Raw genomic sequence first — 24,112 nt, 5'->3', positions numbered from 1 at the left:
ACAGTACTCACCTCATGAACAGCGGTGAGGCTTGAATGAAGTGATGTATACAAAGGTAGTCAACGTGGGGTACGGCACTCAAGAGTGGAAACTATTTTCTCCTCTCCCTTCACCTGCCCTCGTGGATATTTTTTACGCCTTTTAGGCCAGTGAGCATCATTAGAATGTTCTTCCTTAGTGCGGGTGCTTTCCCTTACGAGTCCCACCTACCTGTGGTACTCAAGTAAAGGAGAGCCAACAATTCACTTGGAAGCATGTGGCCCAACCCTAGGACTCAATCTTGAAAAACTTGGATTGTTTTTGTTTTACTTTTTTATTAAAGGATAACACATGTGTAGAAAATCACACAAAGCGTAAGTATACCACCTGTCAAATATTTACAAACTGGGGGCGCCTGGGTGGTTCAGTCGGTTAAGTGTCTGCCTTCAAATCAGGTTGTGATCTCAGGGTCCTGGGATAGAGCCCTGTACCAGGCTCCCTGCTCAGTAGGGGAGTCTGCTTCTCTCTCCCATCCTCCCTCTATGCACTCTTAAATAAATAAATAAATAAATAAATAATAAATTTTACCAACTGAACATACTCCTGTATCCATGCCTAAAACACAAAATAGAATGTTACCAGCTCCCCTGAAAACCCTGCTGAGCCCACTTCCCCTCACTCTTCCCCAGGAGGACCCACTGTCTAGACCTCTAGAGCATGGGTTAGTTTTGCTAATTTTTGAACCTGAGATAAATTAAATTATGCAAAGTTATATATACAGAAAAATTAATGGAATTTCTATTCATGGAAATGTAAGTGGAATGGAATACAAATATAATTGAATGAAATGATATAAAAATACATTAGCTATGTATTCTTTTGTGTCTATTTTCAACATTTTTTTTGTGAGTTTCATGTGTTGTTGCCTTAGTTGTAGGTCATTCATTCTTATTTAGGTGTACTATTCCCTGTGTGATTACTCCTTTGGTTTTTTTATTCATTCAAATGTTTATTGATGTTTGGGTTATTTCCAGTTTTCAGCTAATACAAGTAGGGCTCCTGTGAATATGCTTGCACATGTTTGTTGGTGAACAGATGTGTGCATTTCCTCTGAGTAGAGTTGCTGACTCATAGGTTATGTGTGTGGTTGGCTTTAGCAGATACTGTGAAATTGTTTTATGAAGTGTTTATACCAATTTATACTGCCACATAATGTAAGAGAGTTTGCAATTGCTTGGATGGGTGGTGTTCTCTGTCTTCTTAATTTTAACCTGTTACAGTAAGAGTGAGGGATATGACATTTGTAGTTTTGATTTGTATTTACCTGATGTCTGAGAACCTTTTCATGTATCTTTTGGACAGTTGGATATTGTCTTTCATGAACTTCCTGTTCATGTCTTTGGCCCAGTTTTCTTTGGGGCCATCTGTCTTTTACTAAGTCATAAGAGTTACAGTTGACCCTCGAACAATGCAGAGGTTGGGGACACCAACACCTGTGCAATTGAAAATCAGCACATAACTTTTGACTTCCCCAAGACTTAACTACTAACAGTCCACTGCTGAGTGGAAGCTTTACAATGACATAAACAGTGGACTAACACATAACGTGTAGGTTATAGGTATTATATACTGTATCCTTACAATAAAGTAAGTTAGAGAAAAGAAAATCTTATTAAGAGAATCGTAAGAAAGAGAAAATACATGGACAGCACTGTACTCTATTTGTTGAAAAAAACTGCATACAAGTGGACCCTTGCAGTTCAAACCTATGTTGTCCAAGAGTCAACTGTTTTTTTATACTTTGGATAGAAATTTATTTTGAATTTACAATACCTATTCCCATTCTCCAAGTCATCTTTTAATTCGCTTCATGGCATGTTTTGATTACTGTCAAAAGATGTAGTTGTAGTCCAACTTATCAGTATTTCCCTTAGGTAGCTCTTATGCGAACTGTTTAAGAAAGAAATCTTTGCCAACCCCCAAGGTCATGAAGACATTCTGTTTTCCCCTCAATGTTTCATTGTTTTACCTTTCACATTTAGCTCTATAATCCATCTGGGATTAATTTTTGTGTACGACGTGAGGTAGTGTTCAAGACGAAATTTTCTTTTTCTTTTCTATATGGCTGCCCATATCCGATTGAACCACTACCAGTATTTGAAAACAGCATCCTTTCCCCTCTGTTTCCAGTGAGCCTTCATTATTAATCAGGTGATTATATATGTGCGAGTTCATTTCTGGACTCTATTTTGTTTCATTGGTCTATAGATCTAACAATTAGGAAACTTTCATATGGAAGAGAGATTTGTGAAGGAGATACCACCAAGGACTCCATTATTGGTAGTGGCTGTGGGAGAGGCAGGAAGAAAGCCAACCACTTTCTGGAAGCAGCTGTGGCAAGGTCCTAGAGCCTTGATAGTATGAATTACAGCGCCTGTGGCTTCAGTGGCGTTAACTGTAGGGTCTCCCCTGGAGAAGGCCAGGAGTATAAGATGGGCATTGTCCTCGGCCACGTAGACTTGAAGCTTCATCCTCTGTTCCTTCCATAAAGTTGGATGCAAAGATTTTGAATCTTCTGTGCTTGCCTTCCCCTGAAACCAATTTACCCCCGTGCGCTCCCTCCCCAGTAAGCCGTGAAATACAAGGTCTCCTTGTAATACTTTTATACACTGCTCGCTGCAGTTTAATATATGAGACACTGCATCATAGTCTGGAGGTTCAAAATTACCTCGAAGTAATCATTTCCTAGAGGGCTGGTAGTAAACATTCTGTCACATAGCTATAGATTGTCGCCTGTCGCCATCAATCAGCCCCCAGGGAGATATTTGGGGAAATGATATGGGAATGAATTGAGATCTGGTGCACGTGGCTGCCAGGTCTCTGCAGAGGGAAACAGGCTTGGTGGCCTATGGCAGGCTGCCTTTGCGGGGGGTAAGCTCTGTCTGCACCACAACCTGAGGCTGTGGTGAGCCCTGGGTGGCCTGTTGGCATAACCCAGCTCCAGGGTCATGGGATCCTTCAGCCTAATCCTGACCTTGGCCTTTTGACATCTCTGCATACTTCAAAACAGAGACATCACCTGTGTTTACAAAATACTAACAATTGCTATTTATGAACACTCACTTTGCATTAGGGAATCAGCTAATCCTTTCCATGGGTCGTTTTATTCATCTTCAGAGTGACCTCAGGATGGAGTTACATTAGCCCCATTTCACAGTTGAGGAAACCAAGGCTTGGAAACGTGGGGAGCCCTGAAAGTCATATAGTTGGTCAGTGGCAGAGGCAGGATTTGAATTTGGGTATTCTATCTCCAGAGGCTAAGCACTAAGTCACTACATACTGCTTCTGTGCAATGTCCAGCTCTACACAGAGCCATTGGCTCATATTCTCCCTGCACTTGTACACATGCTGTCCATTGTACAGATGAAGAAATGAAGAATTCCAGACATGCAGCTGCATCCAAGATGAGCATGTCGATAATACTGCTGAGGCTCCACTCCAGGGTTCTGTGGCCACACACCTAGACCTTCCTCATTGGGGAGGCAGATAGAAGGCAGGTAAAACATCACTGGATGCAAGAGTTTGCAGGACAGGTGTAGGCTCATCCCAAGGACCTAACGTCTTGGTGAACTTTGGCCAAAATCCCTAACGGGATCACATCAGGACTTGGGGGCTGAAGCTTTTACAATTTGGATGTCTTTTAAGGGGAATTATTAATAAAACTGAAGTATGAACATACATATGTATTTAGCAAGTCCATTCAGGTGACGGGTCCTGAAACTTACATTTCATGAACATCCTGGCCAATCCACTCCAGTCTCCAGTCCGGAGTTCTAACTTGTTTGCTAAGTCTCTAACCATCAGAAATCTAACAATTTTTGCCTCAAATTGGTCCTGGGTCAGAACCTGTAGGATGGGGATGCCTGGGCATCAACATTGTGCTTCTGGGGCACTTCTGATCTATCGGTCAGCCCCTGCTGCAATAATGCTATGAAACAAATAACTCTCACATCTCAATGACTTACAATAACAAACATGTATTTTTCTCAATTCTATGTGTGCGGATGGGCTAACATCTGGTCAGTTTCAGCTGGGTATAATTTTAGGCTGTGCATCTGCTCTGTGGGTCTCGTTTGGGGACCAGCAGCTCTCTGGGGGGCGTGCCCTTAGTATAATGGTGATGTCAAGAGTGCAGGAGATCGTGATGCCTCTTGAAGCCCAGCTTTGAACTGTAAGACCATCACTACCTCCTGCATTTCACTAGCCAAGGCAAGTCACATGACCAAACAACAGTGGGGTGAGGAAGGAGACTCCAGGTACAAGTCACATGGGCAAAGGGCATGGATGCATAATTCTATCAGGGAGGGATGTGGAGATGGAAATAGCAATCCAATTGACCAGGGCTGAGAACCTCGGATCCTAGGAAAAGCACCTAGCCACATGCCTGGTTAGAGTAGGTGCTCAATAAACATTGTGCATTCTTCTAGAGAGGGCACTCCCATGGATGCTCTGAGTCTGATGCATGGGAGCCATTCTCCCTCCATGATGGGTTCCAAGGATGGGTTAACTTCCCACCCTGGCACACGTTCAGTCTCCAGGGAGAGAGGGCTGCGCCGTAATGCGCCAAATGCTTTGAGTTCCTAGGAAGAAAGATCCCAATTGGAGGCTGCAAGAATGATTATCGACTGCTTAAATATCCATTTGCCCATCCACCACTCACAAAGTGCCCTATTTATTTGCACACTCTCTGTAATATAGCAGCGGAGGGAGAATTCATTAAGGCAAATTGTGAGTGTAGCTTTCAGAAAAAAATTCATCTCTCTGTTTTATGCACTGCATAGTTCCCTGTTTAATGAGAAGTCTGCAAGTCCATTTTCCTTAAGGGTTTAATAAAAGTATAATTTAAAAAATTAAGACAGATGGGGAAAGTGCCGAGGGAAGCTATTTCTCCCATTAACGCACAGAGTAGACCTTCTCAGTGCTGCGAGATGGGTGGGGAGAGGAAAGACTCCAGAAGCTATCAAGAGTTCTTTAAGGTTACATAAAACTCTGGCCTGGGTTTATGTGGCTTAAGGATCCCTGCCGACCAGATAGGAATTAGATTTATTGGTTGAAAAATGGGACTCTTACTAGCTGGCATTTTAATTAATGCTGATATAGGAACCTGGCTTTCTCTTAGAATTTGAACTACAGAGTCCCTGATGGAGACGTTTACATTGTTACAACTTTCTGAATAGTCTTGGTTGCTTTTACAGAGGAGAGGAGGATGGGGCGTTTGAAGGAGGGAGAGTCTCAGGGTGTAGGCGGCCACTGTGTGATCCTCATCTCCCTATGTGTGGTACACTGGGGACAAACTCTTCACTGCAATTTGGTTTCCTTCCATCCTGCTGCTGCTCCTGGCTTCTTGAAGGGAGCTGAAACCTGAGATCTAATCATTTAATGACATATAACAATATATAATTACATTAGTGTAATTAAAGAAGCTAAGAATTAGTATTGCTCTCGTGTTTGATTGCTTTTTTTGGTTCATATTCTCTGGGAAGCTGGTGCTGTTATCATAACGCCCATTTTACAGGTCAGGAAACCAAGGCTCAGAAAAATGCAGAGCTAGGACTTGAACCCCTAGATTCGTGTCTTAAACTCTGTGCTTCCATTTTCTATGTAACCGATGGGCCACTGGGGCTCAGAGAAGCGTGGTAAAACCCTCAGGTCTGAACACCAAGTGTATACAGAGTGAGGACTAGGTCTATTAGCCGGCAGCTTTCCTTATTACTCTCTCAAATTTAATATGGGGATTCTGACTCACTTCAATATTAATCTGTATAACACTCATTAAGAAATATAAATATTCTCCTTCCTCATCTCAGAAGCAATAAGTGCACTCACAGTGACAGGGACAGGGGTGACCATGTTGCTGGCACTCCACTGAGGACTGCTAGTCTTCATTTCATTGAATTGTCACCATTACGTACCAAGGGGAAGGTATGTAACCAGCTCCCCACTCTCAAGTTGTGGGACCTGAGGCTCTGAGAAGTGAAATGACTCACCCAAGGTCGTACAGCGGGAAGCAATCCAAACAAGATTCAGACACAAATCTGTCAGAAATTCCCAACCTTTTGCACTGAAGCCCAAGACTAAATAGACAGCATTGCCGGGTCTTCCTCTTTGCTTTGCCAACGTTCCAGCACACCTCCATCCATGGTAACTGCGAGATGGTTGGTACAATGCAGGCTGTCACACCTGGGAGTTATTTTTAGCAAGTTCCTACATAAATCCTTCTTCTCTGAAGGTGGAAAGGCGTCTGTTTTCCTTGGTGCGTTCCCTGGTTGGTATACTTTTTTTATGGTCTCCTTGGTGTGGTGCATTGTAAATCAGGAAACCCTTGCTGATGGACAGGTTCCTGAGTCAGCAGCTTGGGGTATGCTTTCTACTCTGCCTTTCTTGGCCTGCCATTCAGTAAGTGATCCTTAAGAGAACTGGATTCCTTTTTGACCCAACAAAATGCCTTTGTTTCCCTTCTATGTTCAACTCAAAAGTACTGGGAAGTTTTTTGTTTCTTTACCATGTTGTCAATGTGTTCGAATCAATGGAGACAGGTCAGTAACCAGATGATGCCCGGAGAATAGAGAGGATGAATCATGTTCAGATTATTGGAAATTCATGTCCATGCTGTCGAAGTCAGTAACTGGCTTCCAGTGAGTCAAGTTGCTCTCTACATTAGACAAAGAAAATAAATGGGCAGGTTTTAATTTTTCAAGGACTGTTGGAATTTGCAGGAGTTTCTTTTGCCTCACACAGATCTCTTCAGTCCACGTCTTCACCCATGCCAGACATCACTAATAGATCACAGCACTCTGGCCTGCTCAGACTGGTTGTGATCTTAATAATCCTTCCCAGGAGAGGGTGCCAGGCGGCCTCTGCCACTGGTCAAAATTGGATTAGAGATGAAATCAATGTGCCAAGCCTGGCTGGATGCTCTTTTATGTCCTTTGTGAATTTAGGCATCCATGTTTTCCTATCAGACTGTCTTGGGTCTAGGCCAAAGTGGATAAAGTTCAGATACTAACCAAGACATCTGATAGAAAAGGAAATGATGCTCTAATTCTTAAATAATGAGAAATGAAGGTTAGAGGAGAGATTGGTCAAAGATCACAGGGCCAGTGAGTGGGTGAGGGGGTAAGTAGATTCGGGAGTCAGCTAGGCCCAGGTTCATGTCTTGGCTGCACTGCTTCCTCATTGGTGGTGTCAAACCCCTAAGCCTGCAGGTTTGCTCCTCTGCAAAATGGAGACAGAATGCTCCCTCACTGAGCTACCATAAGGATTAAAATGAGCTACTGCGTATAAAATGCTTACCTAGGAGGCGCCCTGGGAGGTGGAAGAAGTATCTAGTAAATGTTAGCCATTATTTTCTCAGTTTTCTTAAAAATATCTTATGCCCAGTGGCACCTGGGTGGCTCAGTCAATGAAGCACATGACTCTTGGTTTTGGCTCAGGTCATGATCTCAGGATAGCAAGATCGAGCCCTGCCTTGGGTCAGCACGGAGTTTGCTTTCCCTCTTCCTCTCGTCTGTGCCTCTCCTCACTAGATCTCTTTCTCTTTTTCTCTCTCTCTGAAATAGAATAAATAAATCTTTAAAAAAAAGTATCTTATGCCCAGAATAACTTAATATGCATCGTTATGACATCGGACAGCTCTGTGAAGTGGGTGCCACAATTCCCATCTTACAGATCATGAAACAGAGACTTAGAGAAATAAGATGGCTTTCCAAACATCATCCAGAAAGGAAACAGAAATGCCAGATATGGCAGAGAACAAGCACTCGTTTTCATAAAGTCGCACAGGGCATCCCTCTCTCCACACCATATATCACGACCATCCTTTTAAAATCCTCAGGGTACTTGGGTGGCTCAGTTGGTTAAGCATCTGCCTTCAGCTCAGGTCATGATCCCAGGGTCTTGGGATCGAACCCTGCATCGGGGTTCTCTGCTCAGCAAGAAGTCTGCTTCTCTCTCTGCCTGCCACGCCCCCTGCATGTAAACTCTCTCTCTGTCAAACAAATAAAATTATGAAAAAAAAAAAAGATCCCAACCTCTGCCTGCATATCTGTTCCCCGCTTGCCCTGCTTCCTTCTCTCCAAAGCACTTTTTACCTTCAACACACAATCTTGCTATATAATCTACTTATTTATCATGCATATATTTTATTGTCTGCTTCACTTCTATGTGACTCTAAGCCCCCAGGACAGGAAATTATATTTATTTTGTTAGCTGCTGTATTCACTGGTCTGAACACAGTGCCTGACACACAGTAAGTGCTCAGTAAATATTTGCAGAATAAATGCCTGGCTCAAAGGCTTCCTTATATATTGCACTGCTAATCCTAAACAATTCATAATCAGAGCTATCCTTTGTTGAATGCCCCCCATGTTCTAGGCATCCTGAAGTCTTCATAAATATATTATTGATGATTTCTACTGTAAGCTTGCATGGAATGAAGGATTATCCAGACTCTGCAATTGAGGAAACAGACAGCAAGTTTGCTTGGACTTGGTGCCCATCAAGGGCAAGTGGGGAGTCGGATCTAGGTCAGCTGGACCCCAAGATGGGTTATCCTTCCTCAGCCAATGCCCTGCAGGAGCGTGCTTCATTCTCAGAGAGAAGGAATGTGCCTTGATACATGTAAATGTATCTAAGTTTGTATAAAATGTATGGAGGTAACACTCTACTCCTGCAATATGGACTGCAATCCTTTTCCAAGGATGCCATCACAGAGTGTCACAGATGGGTGGCTGAAACAACAGAAATTCACTATTGCACCTTTCTAGGGGCTAGAAGTCTGGGACCGAGGTTATCAGAAAGGTGGTTCCTTCTGAGGAAAATCTGTTCCAGGCCTCTTTCCTTTGGCTCATAGATGGTGGTCTTCCCCCACTGTCTCTTCACACCGTCTTCTCTCTACATGTGCTTCAAATTTCCCCCTTTTTGTAAGGATACAGGTTAAACTGGATGAGGGGCCCAATCTACTCCAGTATGCCCTCATCTTAAATGATTACATCTCCAATGACCCTATATCCAAATAAGGTCACATTCTGAGATCGTAGGGATTAGGACTTCAACATATGAATGGGGGGGCACAGTTTAACCCGTAACATGCATATTTTGAAACATACATAAAAATGAAATTTTAAAAGGTATAAGATAAATAGAAATATTCTAATTTTTTCTTCCTACACCCTCAATGGATTGTTTTGTTTTGTTTTAAAAACAGCTTTCAGGGGGCGCCTGGGTGGCTCAGTGGGTTAAGCCTCTGCCTTCGGCTCAGGTCATGTTCCCAGGGTCCTGGGATCAAGCCCCACATCGGGCTCTCTGCTCAGCAGGAAGCCTGCTTCCTCCTCTGTCTCTCTCTGCCTGCCTCTCTGCCTACTTGTGATCTCTGTCAAATATATAAAAATCTTTAAAAAAAAAGATTAATGGTGCTGGGAAAACTGGACAGTAGAAGAATATATGTAGAACTATATGTAGAAGAATGAAACTCGACCATTCTCTTACACTGTACACAAAGATAAACTCGAAATGGATAAAAGACCTCAACGTGAGACAGGAATCCATCAGAATCCTAGAGGAGAACGTAGGCAGTAACCTCTTTGATATCACCCACAGCAACTTCTTTCAAGATATGTCTCCAAAGGCGAAGGAAACAAAAGCGAAAATGAACTTTTGGGACTTCATCAAGATCAAAAGCTTCTGCACAGTGAAGAAAACAGTCAACAAAACAAAGAGGCCACCCACGGAATGGGAGAAGATATTTGCAAATGACAAAAGGTTGATATCCAGGATCTATAAAGAACTCCTCAAACTCAACACACACAAAACAGACAATCATGTAAAAAAATGGGCAGAAGACAGGAACAGACAGTTCTCCAATGAAGACATACAAATGGCTATCAGACACATGAAAAAATGTTCATCATCACTAGCCATCAGGGAGATTCAAATCAAAACCACATTGAGATACCACCTTACACCAGTTAGAATGAGCAAAATTAGCAAGACAGGAAACAACATGTGTTGGAGAGGATGTGGAGAAAGGGGAACCCTCTTACACTGTTGGTGGGAATGCAAGTTGGTGCAGCCACTTTGGAGGACAGTGTGGAGATTCCTCAAGAAATTAAAAATAGAGCTTCCCTATGACCCTGCAATTGCCCTACTGGGTATTTACCCCAAAGATACAGATGTAGTGAAAAGAAGGGCCATCTGTACCCCAATGTTTATAGCAGCAATGGCCACGGTCGCCAAACTGTGGAAAGAACCAAGATGCCCTTCAATGGACGAATGGATAAGGAAGATGTGGTCCATATACACTATGGAGTATTATGCCTCCATCAGAAAGGACGAATACCCAACTTTTGTAGCAACATGGACGGGACTGGAAGAGATTATGCTGAGTGAAATAAGTCAAACAGAGAGAGTCAATTATCATATGGTTTCACTTATTTGTGGAGCATAAGAAATAACATGGAGGACATGGGGAGATGGAGAGGAGAAGGGAGTTGAGGGAAATTGGAAGGGGAGGTGAACCATGAGAGACTATGGACTCTGAAAAACAACCTGAGGGTTTTGAAGGGGCGGGGGTGGGAGGTTGGGGGAACCAGGTGGTGGGTATTAGGGAGGGCATGGATTGCATGATTGATTGCATGGAGCACTGAGTGTGGTGCAAAAACAATGAATACTGTTACGCTGTAAAGAAATAAAAAATTTTAAAAAAAGATTATTACAAATAGTATTGTGCACAAGTTTTTGGGTAAGCAGATTTGGCTAAGTCACCAAAAGTGGAAGTGCTGAGTCATATGAGAAGTCTACGTTTGACTTTTTGAGGAACTGGCCAACTATTTTCCAAAGTGGCTGCCCCATTTTACATTTCCACTGAAAATGTACAAGGGTACCAACATATTCCCATCCTCCCCAACACTGGTTGATATCTTGTGTTTTTCAGTCTTACCCATTCCAGTGTGTGTGAACTGGCATCTCACCATGGTTTGGATTTCCCTTTCCCTGATTATTAATGGTATTGAGCAACTTTCCATGTGCTTGCCGGCCACTTGCCAGTCTTCTTTGGAAGATGTCTATTCAGCTCCTTTACCCACTTATAACTGGCTTATTTGTCTATTCATTATTGAATCATGAGTGTTCCTTACATATCCTGTAGACCAGTCCCTTACCAGATACATGATTTCAAATATTTTTCTCCCAGCCTGTGGGCCATCTTCTCAGCTTCTTGATGGCATCCTCTGAAGAAAAAAAAGGCTTTAATTTTGATAAAGTCTAACTTATCTACCTTTTTCTTTTGTCATTTCTGCTTTTGGTAACAAGATCTAAGAAGGCTTTGACTAATCTAAGGTCATGAGGATTTATTTATTCCTGTGGTTTCTCCTAATGGAGGATGAGCTGGGCCCTCTTCAAAGCTTGCTGTATTATTTACCTATCACTAGTGATGATGATGAGGAGGAGGAGAGCTGAACTAAGGCTCTTCTCTTCGCTGCTTTATTTCATCCTCAAAACATCCCTCTAAGGTAAGATTTATCACCCTTGTTTTGTAGATAGAAATGTTGAGGCTCAGAGAGACATACCTGTAGCAAGAGACAAAGCACATATTTAAACCCAAATATCTCTAACATCAAACACTGGCCACGTCCTAGCCCACCCCACCCATGTCATCTCCCAGGTGGGCTCAGAGAATTTTGACAATAAGCTGTTCTTACGTTGACATTCACGTTGGCTGCTGACCCTATAATTCATGATGACAGTACTTATAAGTGGACCCAGATCAACCACATCATAAGAGCTGGTTAAAACATACATCTGGGTCTCTCCTTTGGGCCTGGCTCTCTTCAGGTCATCCGGACTAACCTGATAACCTGATAACCTGGTGCTAATCATCTGGCTGGAATGAACATAAACTTTGCCATCAGACAAAACTGGATTTGACTCCAGTCCTTTCCGTTCACACTCAGTTGTGGACACGAACACACTACTGAACTTCTCTGGATCCGTTTGCTCAACTGTGAAGTGGGGATAATAAAATGATCATGAAAAAAACCCTCAAAAGTTATAGTTTTTTGTTGTTGTTTTTATCAAATAGAGGAGAGTGAGCATCAGAGAGGCCAAGCCTGTTACCTAAGGTCACAGAGCTAGTTAAGTGGTAGAGCTGGGATTTGAACCCATGTCTGTTAGATTCTGGGGATATAATGTCTACCTGCCATGTTACACAGTTCTCCACAGAGAGAAGTAGCTATGAACTTACTGGGAATTTGTAAAAAGGATTTCAACCCAGTGAAGTCCTCACCCAACTTCTGAGTACCTTACACTGAGACTGTATGAAATCTCCCCTGTGACCAAAAAAAAGGTCCAGAATTCCCTAATTCCCACTGGCTCCCTATAGAACTAGCCTTCCCAAGTTTGCTTGCAGCAACAGGAATTTGGAGAGCCCTTGGAGAGAGTTCATTTCTCTAATCTCGCTAGGCACAAGGAGAATTTGGGAGACATGAAAGGTAGCCGTTATTTATTTCATGCATAGATAACAGCAAGCCATTTAGAGGGAGCAGTGGCAGGAAGATGAAAAAGCTATTAATACAGTTGGAAGCTCATCTCTTCTGGAGTGGTCAGTAGCAGTCGGGGAGGACAAAAACGAGAAAATATTGCAGTGGGCGCTCCTGACAACACAAATTATTCAGGAGATATTAAAGTGCATTGTTCACCATCGTAAACATTTTTTTATGTTTATGAGATCTGTTCAAAGGCATCTTGATGGATGAAACCCAATAGCATTTTATGTGCACGTGCGCATGCTGACGATTCTTTTGTCCTAGTATCCTTTGTAAATCATCTCTTTGGGCCAGCATAGTCAACACTGGCTGGGCTGGGCCTACGTAATGCAAAGTGAGGCCCGTGCCCTTGTTCCTCGGGGAACTGTCCTAGTCTTGATGATTGCTGTGCCGCGGGTGGGGCTCTGGGAAGCAGGGAGCTGATGTGAGGCAGTCCAATGGGGGCAAAGCAAATGCTGCAGTTCTGGGAGGAGAGAGATCAAGAGGAGCCTGAGGAGAAGGATGTAGCAGGATTTTCCAGTGCACAATGGGAACTGTATATTCCCCTCCTCAAAGAGGGGCCACAGGGAGCCGGATTTGGACTGCCATGGAGATTCACAAGGGATCCTGTTCAAGGCTGCATGGTTCTTGAGGTCAAGCTACAGACCCCCTCAACATGGCTTGCTTCCATTCACTTCCCTGTCCCTGACCATAGCGGGACACCTGCAAAATTCGGGTGCCTTAGAGAATGCTTTGAGAAATACAACTTGGAGGTGATAAAACTGAGCAAAGCTATTAAACACTGTAACCAAGCCATGATTATCACCTATACATGATTGATAGTTTAATTACCTTAAACGAAATGACTAGCCATTTAGTTAATAAATGTCCAAATTAGACAACTTACTGGCTTGATCCAAGTTTCCACCCCCTTGAATTGGCTTATTATTCAATTTAAGACTCATGCACACAACCAACTTAACTCTAAGCGTCGAACTGAGTTTTGAATCAGTTTTGAGTTTTGATTGACTTATTTCACTCTAGTTTTTGTAGACTAATGAAGAACGCTAGCCGGGGAGCCAATCACACCAGAGTTGCATCCTGGCACCCTCACTTTCTAGAGGTGGGACTTTAGGAATGTCACTGGCCTTCTCTATTTACATTTTTGTTTTCTCCTCTGTAGGAGGTGAGCAATAATGCTTGAACCTCTTACTTGGCTTGTACAGATTAGCTTATATAATGCAGGTGAAGGGCGAGCACAGGGCTGTCACGTAGTGAATTCTTAACTGCGTGTTGCTTACCACCATTGTCATCGCCATCACCATCATCAGAAGGAAGAGGAGGAGTCAGCAGGTGAACCACAAATCTGTCAGTCTCAGGGATGCCGGCCCGAAGGAAGCTGGACTCTTTGTGATATCAAGAGAAGGAACATACCCCCTAGAGATAAATGACCATCTTGCTGGGGGGCTATATGCTGACCACTGACCCAACGGTGTCCTCAAGCTCACCATACTTGGTTGTCAGGTTTGTTTATGACATGACCTGTAGTTTGTGGAGTGAAGTTGCTGACAGATGACAGTGGGACACCAGATCCCTAGTGAGGTAGTCACACAGAGGGATCCTAAACCCTGCAGCTTCCCTATGCTCCAGACCCACAGTCACACAAGTGCTCATCCTTGAGACCAAGATGGTTTTGATGTTGGAGGTCAGCTCCGGATATCCGAGCCATTCATGATGCTGTTAGCCTCACATGTTGCTCTGACCCTTATTTTGTACCCTCTCTTTTTAAAAAATTGTTTTTATTAACATATAATGTATTATTTGCCCCAGGAGTACAGGTCTGTGAATCATCAGGCTTACACATTTCACAGCACTCACCATAGCACATACTCTCCTCAATGTCCATAAGCCTACCACCATTTCCATACCCCAACACCTGCCAGCAACCCTCAGTTTGTTTCATGAGATTAAGACTCTCTCATGGTTTGTGTCCCTCCCGATCCCATCTTATTTCATTTTTTTCCTTCCCTACCCCCAAAACCCCCCACTCTGCCTCTCAAATTCCTCATATCAGGGAGATCATATGATAATTGTCTTTCTCTGATTGACTTATTTCACTCAGCATAATACCCTCTAGTTCCATCCACTTCGTTGCAAATGGCAAGATTTCGTGGTTTTTGATGGCTGCGTAGTATTTCATTGTCTATATATACCACGTCTTCTTTATCCATTCATCTGTTGATGGACATCTAAGTTCTTTCCATAGTTTGACTATTGTAGACATTACTGCTATAAACATTTGTGTGCACGTGTCCCTTTGGATCTCTACATTTGTATCTTTTAAAATCTTTTTTACTTTTTATTAACATATAATGTATTATTAGCCCCAGGGGTACAGGTCTCTGAATCGTCAGGCTTACACACTTCATCATAGCACATATCCCCTGGTAAATACCCAGTAATGTGACTGCTGGGTCATAGGGAAGCTCTATTTTCAACTTTTTGAGGAACCTCCATGCTGTGTTCCAGAGTGGCTGCACCAGCTTGATTTCCAACAACAGTGTAGGAGGATTCCCCTTTCTCTGCATCCTCTCCAACATCTGTCATTTCCTGACTTGTTAATTTTAGCCATTCTGACTGGTGTGAGGTGGTATGTCACTGTGGTTTTGATTTCTATTTCCCTGATGTGCAGTCATGTTGAGCACTTTTTCATGTGTGTGTTGGCCATTTGGATGTCTTCCTTGCAGAAATGTCTGTTCATACCTTCTGGCCATTTCTTGATTGTATTATTTGTTCTTTGTGTATCAAGTTTGATAAATTCTTTATAGATTTGGATATTAGCCCTTTATCTGATATGTCCTTTACAAATATCTTCTCTCATTCTGTCAGTTGTCTTTTGGTTTTGTTGGCTGTTTCCTTCACTGTGCAAAACTTTTTGACCTTGATGAATTCCCAATAGTTCATTTTTGCCTTTGCTTCCCTTGATTTTGGCAATGTTTCTAGGAAGAAGTTGCAGTGGCTGAGGTTGAAGAGGTGCCTGCCTGTGTTCTCCTCAAGGATTTTGATGGATTCCTTTCTCACATTGAGGTCTTTCATCCACTTTGAGGCTATTTTTGTGGGTGGTATAAGGAAATGGTCCAGTTTCATTCTTCTGCATGTGGCTGTCCAATATTCCCAACACCATTTGTTGAAGAGATTGTCTTTTTTCCATTGGACATTCCTTCCTGCTTTGCCAAAGATTAGTTGACCATAGAATTGAGGGTCCATTTCTGGGCTCTCTATTCTGTTCCATTGATCTCTGTGTCTGTTTTTGTGCCAGTACCATACTGTCTCGATGATCACAGCTTTGTAATAGAGCTTGAAGTCTAGAATTGGGATGCCACCAACTTTGGTTTTCTTTTTCAACATTCCTCTGGCTATTCAGGCTCTCTTCTGATTCCACATAAATTTTAGGATTATTTGTTCCATTTCTTTACCAAAAATTTGATGGTATTTTGATAGGGATTAGATTAAATATGTAGATTGCATTAGGTAGCATAGATATTTTCACAATATTTGTTCTTCCAATCCATGAGCATGGAACGTTTTTCCATTTCTGTGTGTCTTTCACAATTTCTCTCATGAGTACTTTATAGTTTTCTGAGTAAAGATTCTTTTCTAGTTGGTTGGTTTTATTCCTAGGTATCTAATGGTTTTGGGTGCAGTTGTAAATGTGATCGACTTCTTAATTTCTCTTTCTTCTGTCTTGCTGTGGGTGTATAGAAATACAACTGATTTCTAGGCACTGATTTCTATATCCTGACAATGTACTGAATTCCTGTATGAGTTCCAGCAGTTTTGGCATGCAGTCTTTGAGGTTTTCCACAGAAAGTATCATATCATCTGCAAAGAGTGAGAGTTTGACATCTTCTTTGTCAATTCAGATATCTTTTCCTTCTTTTTTGTGGTCTGATTGCTGAGGCTAGGACTTCTAGTACTATGTTGAATAGCAGTGGTGATAGTGGACATTCTTGCCATGTTCCTAACCTAAGGGGCAAAGCTCTTAGTTTTTCCCTATTGAAAATGATATTTGCTGTGCGTTTTTCATAGATGGCTTTGATGATATAGAGGTATGTATCCTCTATCTCTATACTTTGAAGACTTTTGATCAAGAAAGGATGTTGTACTTTGTCAAATGCTTTTTCAGCATCTATTGAGAGTATCATATGATTCTTGTTGTTTCTTTTATTAATGTATTGTATCACATTGATTGATTTGTGGATGTTGAACCAACCTTGCAGCCAAGGAATAAATACCACTTGGTCATAGTGAATAACACTTTCCATGTACTGTTGGATCCTATTGGCTAGTATTTTGGTAAGAATTTTCACATCCATGTTCATCAAAGATATTGGTCTGTAATTCTCCTTTTTGATGGAGTCTTTGCTTTTGGGATCAAGGTCATGCTGGCCTCATAAAATGAGTTTGGAAGATTTCCTTCTGTTTCTATTTTTTTGAACAGTTTAAGGAGAATAGGTATTAATTCTTCTTGAGATGTTTGGTAAAATTCCCCTGGGGAGACATCTGGCCTTGGGCTCTTGTTTATCCAGAAGTTTTGATGACTGCTTCCATGTCCTTACTGATTATGGGTCTGTTCAGGTTTTCTATTTCTTCCTGGTTCAGTTTGGGTCATTTATACATCTCTAGGAATGCATCCATTTCTTCCAGATTGTCAAATGTGCTGGCATATAGTTGCTCATAACATGTTCTTATACTTGTTTGCATTTCTTTGGTGTTGGTTGTGATCTCCTCTTTCATTCATGACTTTATTGATTTGGATCCTTTTTCTTTTCTTTTTGGTAAGTCTGGCCAGGGGGTTCTCAATCTTATTAAGTCTTTCAAAGAACAAGCTCCTAGTTTCATTGATTTGTTCTACTGTTCTTTTTGTTTCTATTTCATCGATTTCTGCTCTGATCTTTATGATTTCTCTGCTCCTGATGGGTTTAGGCTTTCTTTGCTGTTCTTTCTCCAGCTCATTTAGGTGTAGGGTTCGGTTGTGTACTTGAGGCCTTTCTTGTTTCTTGAGAAAGACTTGTATTGCTATATACTTTCCTCTCAGGACCACCTTTGCTGTGTCCCAATGATTTTGAACAGTTGTGCTTTCATTTGTTTCCATGAATTTTTTCAATTCTTTAATTTCCTGGTCGACCCATTCATTCTTTAGTAGGATGCTCTTTAGCCTCCATGTATTTGAGTTCTTTCCAACTTTCCTCTTGTGGTTGAGTTCTAGTTTCAGAGCATTGTGGTCTGAAAATATGCATGGAGTGATCCCAATCTTTTGGTACCAGTTGAGACCTGATTTGTGACCCGGGATGTGATCTATTGTGGAGAATGTTCCATGTGCACTTGAGAAGAATGTGTATTCTGTTGCTTTAGGATGGAATGTTCAGAATATATCTGTGATGTCCATCTGGTCCAGTGTGTCATTTAAGGCCTTTTTCCTTGCTGATCTTTTGCTCGGATGATCTGTGCATTTCAGGGAGGGGGGTGTTAAAGTCCCCTACTATTATTGTATTATTGTCAATGTGTTTCTTTGATTTTGTTATTAATTGGTTTATATAATTGGCAGCTTCCATGTTGGGGCTTAGATATTTAAAACTGTTAGATCTTCTTATTGGACAGACCCTTGAAGTGTGATATAGTGTCCTTCCTCATCTCTTATTAGAGTCTTTGGCCCAAAATCTACTTTATCTGATATAAGGATTGCCACCGCAGCTTTCTTTTGATGTCCATTAGCATTGTTTTCCACCCCTCACTTTAAATCGGGAGGTGTCTTTGGGTCTAAAATAAGTTTCTGTAGGTAGCATATTGATGGGTCTTGCTTTTTTATCCACTCTGATACCCTGTGTCTTTTGATTGGGGCATTTAGCCCATTTACATTCAGGGGAACTATTGAAAGATATTTATTGAGTGCCATTGTATTGCCTGTAAGGTGACTTTTACTGTACATTGTCTCTGTTCCTTTCTGATCTATGACATTTAGGCTCTCTCTTTGCCTAGAGGTCCCCTTTCAATATTTCCTGTAGGGCTGGTTTGGTGTTCGCAAATTCTTTTAGGTTTTGTTTGTCTTGGAAGCTTTTTTTTTTTTTTTTTTTTTTTGGAAGCTTTTTATCTCTCCTTCTATTTTCAATGGTAGCCTAGCTGGATATAGTATTCTTGGCTGCATATTTTTCTCCTTTAGTGCTCTGAATATATCATGCCAGTTCTTTCTGACCTGCCATGTCTCTGTGGATAAGTCTGCTGCCAATCTAATATCTCTACCATTGATGTTATAGACTTCTTGTCCCAGGCTGCTTTCAGGATTTTCTCTTTGTCACTGAGACATGTAGGTTTTACTATTAGGTGATGGGGTGTGGACCTATTTTTATTGATTTTGAGAGGGGTTCTCTGTGCCTCCTGGATTTTGATTCTTGTTCCCTTTGCCAATTTAGGGAAATTCTCTACTATAATTTGTTCCAATATACCTTCTGCCCCTCTCTTCCTTTCTTCTTCTTCTGAGATCCCAATTATTCTAATATTGTTTCGTCTTATGGTATCAGTTATCTCTCAAATTCTCAACTCGTGGTCCAGTAGTTGTTTGTTTCTCTTTTGTTCAGCTCTTTGTTCTCCATCATTTGGTCTTCTATATCACTAATTCTCTCATCTGCCTCATTTATCCTTGCAGTAGGAGCCTCCATTTTTTATTGCACCTCATTAATAGCTTTTTTAATTTCAACTTGCCTAGGCCTTAGTTCTTTAATTTCTCCAGAAAGGAATTTTATGGGTTAGAAATGGGTTCTCTAATATCTTCCCTGCCTTTTTTGAGTCCTGCTAGCACCTTGGTAATCATCATTCTGAACTCTAGTTCTGACATATTACCAATGTCCATATTGATTAGGTTCCTAGCCATTGGTACTGGCTTTTGTTCTTTTGTGTGTGTGTGTGTTGAGTTTTTCTGCCTTGTCACTTTATCCAGATAAGAATATATGAGCAGAGAATAAAATACTAAATGGGTGGGAAAGACCCCAGAAAATACATATACTAACCAACTCAGAAGAGACCCAAAACCAGGGAGAGAAGAAAGGGGTGGAGGGAAATATATATATATATATATATATATATATATATATATATATATATATATTTGTATGTGTGTGTGTGTAACTGGTGAAAAGAACAGAGCCACCCACTTGATTTTGGGTATATTCTGGTCTGTTAGAAGAAACTACCTCCCAAAGTTTTAAGGAAAGAAAAACTTTTATATATATATACACACACACACACACACACACACATATATATATATATATATGTAAACATGATGAAGGGAAGGAATATGACTGTAAAGATGAAAATTTTAAAAAGATTTTTAAAAAGGAATTGATAAGATAAATCAGTTGGAAAAAGTTGGAAAAAGAAAAAAAAAATGAGGAGAGAATGTGACCAGGCTAAAGTCTAGAACAAAGCCATGTGCTAGATTTAGGGTATATTTTGATCTATTAGATGGAATTGTATCCCAAATTTTTAAAGAAAAAAACCTATATGTAAAAAAAAAAAAGGTTTAAATACCATGGAGGGACAAAATATGACTATAACAATGAAAATTTAAAAAGATTTTTTAAGAAAAGTTATTTTAAGATAAAAATAGTTTTAAAACATTAAAAGAGGACAGAGGAAAAGTTTAAAAAATCGAATAAGAAAAAATGAAATTAAAATAATTTAACTTTGCAATACTAAATGATCATGTGAAAAAAGCCATGAATTCTGTGCATTGCTTTCCCTAGCTCTGGAGTTTTGCAGTTCTCGTTGAAGGGTGAACTCAGTCTTGGCTAGATGTTCTTGCTGATCTTCTAGGGGAGGGGCCTATTACTGTGATTATCAATTGTCTTTCCCCAAGGCGGAATTGCACTGCCCTTGTGGGGGGCCGGGTTAAGTAATCTGCTCAGGTTTCCTCTCTGTAGCTTTTGTTCCCTGAATGCTTTCTGTAGAGCTCTGGAGGACAGAAATGAAGATGGCAGCCTCCCAATCTCTGGCCCCAGAGGAGCTGAGAGCTTAGTACCCCACTCCTCAGTGCACCCTCAAAGAAAAGCAGTCAATCCCTCCTGTCTCCCTGGCCTCCAGCCACAGTCCAAGCTCACCCAGCCTGTGACTGAGCATTTCCATCTCTGGTGCACAGCCCCGTTTGGAGTCTCCAAACCCAGAATATTCCTGCCACATGCTCCCATGCCACTCCTTCCAGAGGAGGAAGGTGAGTCTCCCTGGATCTGCCACTTGTGGGGTCCCTGCTAAAGAGCAGTGCCCTGACCGTGCTGTGGATCACAGTTTAAGGTAACCCGGAGCTGACAGCTCACTCCTTGGCTCTGTCTCTGTAGTCAGCTTCACTGCTCCGATACCTGAGAGCTCTGCCACACACAGACACCCACAGTCTTTCCGTGACCCCACGGATACTGAGACCGCACTGTCCCCACAAGGGCTCCACCCTGCTTAGCCTCTGGAGTGACGTCCCTCAGTGGAATGGACTTCTAAAAGTTCTGATTAGTGCCCCACTGCTTCACTGCTCACCAGGAGCCGAAACCTTCCCCCACGGTCTCTCTTCCTGTTGCTTCAGATTCACTTCTCCCCAAGTCCTGCCTTCTAGAAAGTGGTCGATTTTCTGTTCGTAGAATTGCTGCTCTTTTCTATCTCCTGTTGAGTTTGTAGGTGTTCAGAATGGTTTGATAGCTGTCTAGATGAACTCCCAGGAACCTAATGATATTTCAGTCTGTTACTCCTCCACCATCTTGCTTCCCAGCCTTCTGTATCCCTTCTTAAGACAGAGTAAACCTCATGCCCGGTGAGCCTACCACTTGTCTTGTGAATTTCAGTGACAAGCTGAATCTGAAAGCCACTCCAGTGGCTTTAAAATATCTGGACTTGGTTTGACATTGACATTTATTCATTGGGTAACTTTAGGCAAGGAACTGAACCTCGCTGAGCCTCAGGTTCCTCTCCTGAAGAATGGAGGTGAAATCACACACTTCATAGAGTTGTGAGTCATTAAATGAGATAATACATGCCAAGTGCCTATAACAGTGCCTGGCCCCAAACTGAATGATGATTAGGTAAAATGCCCAGTATAATGCCCTATGCTGGGTCTGGGCAAGGGGAATTTCCATAGACTTCTCTCCTGTCCATCAGGGAATATCCCCACTGGAGCATTCTCTGAGTCAGGAACTAAATCCCCATGGCCCTTGGCCCATATTTATCTCTCTCTAGACTCTCACTCAGGTGTCTTAATTTGCAAGCAGAGCACATCATGAGGCCTGAGAATGTCTAATTCAGGTCTAATTCCCTTCCCTATTGTTCAGCAAAATGTCATAAATACTGTCATGATTTACGGTTAAATGTAGGACACATGTTAGAGAGTTGAAGAGACCAAATCTGGACAGGTATGATGATGTCATGTGGTGATATCTAGGCTGAGTGTGGATTCTCTCCTTTGTGTGGTGGGGGGTCATGGGAGTGTAGTCATGGGGAAAATCTGAGCTCTTCCTTTGTACCAAAAACCTCCTGCTAAATCCTCACCATGACCCTCTGAGTTTAGAATCTGTGTGCCAGGTGGTTTGAGGGACAGAATGATTGCAGTGTATTGAGACTTGATACAGGTCAATTCAGGGAGCACAACGAAGATGGAATTGACAAGCCTCGAGCACGAATTTGTCATATTTGTCAATGTTACTGGTCAGCCAAACACCTCCCTAGTTCAGTAACATGTTCAGCCAAATCAATCTAGTCCTTTAAGTCCCAACAGCCAAAGTAGTCAGGTTGGTACAGGAAGAGACTTATCAGGTTTAAAGGGGATGGCATGACTTCTTTGTAGCTTGATGGTGATGTCCCCAGAGAGGACATGCTAAGAGTCACCTGTGGCTGGAACTTTGCCCAGTATAATGCATGAAGTAGCTGACTTGGGGCACTTTTCTCCTAGCCAACGGCTGTGCTCTCCTGACTCCATCCAGCTCTCCCATGCTTTTCCGTGAAAACCTTCTCTGTGTATTAAGGAGGGCACATATTGCATGGAGCACTGGGTGTGGTGCAAAAACAATGAATTCTGTTACGCTGAAAAGAAATTAAAAAAAAAAAAACCTCCTCTGGGACCATTCTGAGACCTCTGGTTGGCCATTGGCTGTGTTATTTCTTAATCATGATTCCATCTGTATGTGCCACCACCATTCTCCCACTTGAGTTAGAAACCAGTATCATCTGAGCAGCCTTCCCAGTCTCCTCCGGTCAGTCACCAAGCTTGCCAGAATGAAATCCCCCAAGACTTCTCACGTCCCTGCTGTCCCAGCAGGCCACTGCCACCCAGAGTGCCGCTGAGTTCACACAACATCTCCAACGGTGTCTTGCCTGGTGTCCCTGCCCTGGTCTTGCCTCTCCATCCTGTTCTCCACGCTGCGGCCAGAGGCTCTTTTGAAGATTCAAATCTGATAACGCTATTCTCTAGCTTCCAGACCGAAACCCTACACTCTGGCATTCAGAGCTTGTCACAATCTGGCCTCTCCCCCAGCAACCCGTTCTTTTGGCTGCTGGTCCTTCCTCTCCCCAGCCATGCCACACCTCCATCCGAACGCTTTTCTGGGGAATGGAGTCCTCAGCCTGACACCCCAAAGCCCTAGTACATGACCCCATTTCTCCTGCCTCCCATTCCCTCATGCAGGCCCCATCAACACGTGGGGCTGGGACGAGAGGGCCCTATTTCCCTGGGAGGTACATCGAGGGCCATATCTGCAGTTCCCACCAAGATTGTTGAACTTTGCATGATGAGGTTTCTGGGGGCATCTATTGACATATAAATCAAAATCCAATTTATGTGAAGGAAAATCCCAGCTGGTTTACATGGCAGAATTATGAAACAGTTTCCACCTGTGCACAGCCTCTCATATGATGTAAAATGATTTTATCCTCCACAAAGGAAACTCAGCTCGGAACTTCTGGGATTTTCCTCAGGTGACCCTGGCATTGGGTTCACTTTGAACACTTCCAGTAGGTATGGCGTTCTGAGGTTGCCAACTTATGACCCTGGTCTAACTGAGGAGGTGAAGGAAAGTGCAATGTATTGAGTGCCTACTGTGTACCAAGCACATCCCTACAATATCCTATTTTAAGCCTCCCGATGGTCGTCAGAGTACTTGACATCATATTGATGGCCTTACTCTCCACCTCGATACTGTCTTTCTATTCCCTTCTTGAGAGAATTTGTCCATTATGTATTCTGTATAATAAATTACCATGCACTTAGCACCTCACAGCAACTCACATTTATTTCCTCACCTTTTCTCTGGGTCAGGAGTCTGGATGCAGCTTAACTGAGTCCTTCACTCAGGGTGTTACAAGGTTGGAGTTACAGTGTTGGCCAGAGCTGTGGTCTCATCTGGGGCACAACCAGGGAAGGATCTGCTTCTGAGCTCCTTTGATTGTTGACAGTGGCCCTTCACTCGTGGGTTGTAAGAACAAGGACCTCAGTTTCTGCTGTCTTTTGGCTGGAGACCACCTTCACT

The sequence above is a fragment of the Martes martes genome, assembly GCF_963455335.1.
Source record: "Martes martes genome assembly, chromosome: 13".
Lineage (NCBI taxonomy): Eukaryota > Metazoa > Chordata > Mammalia > Carnivora > Mustelidae > Martes > Martes martes.
The sequence above is the reverse complement of the archived record's forward strand: the minus strand, read 5'-3'. Positions refer to the sequence as shown.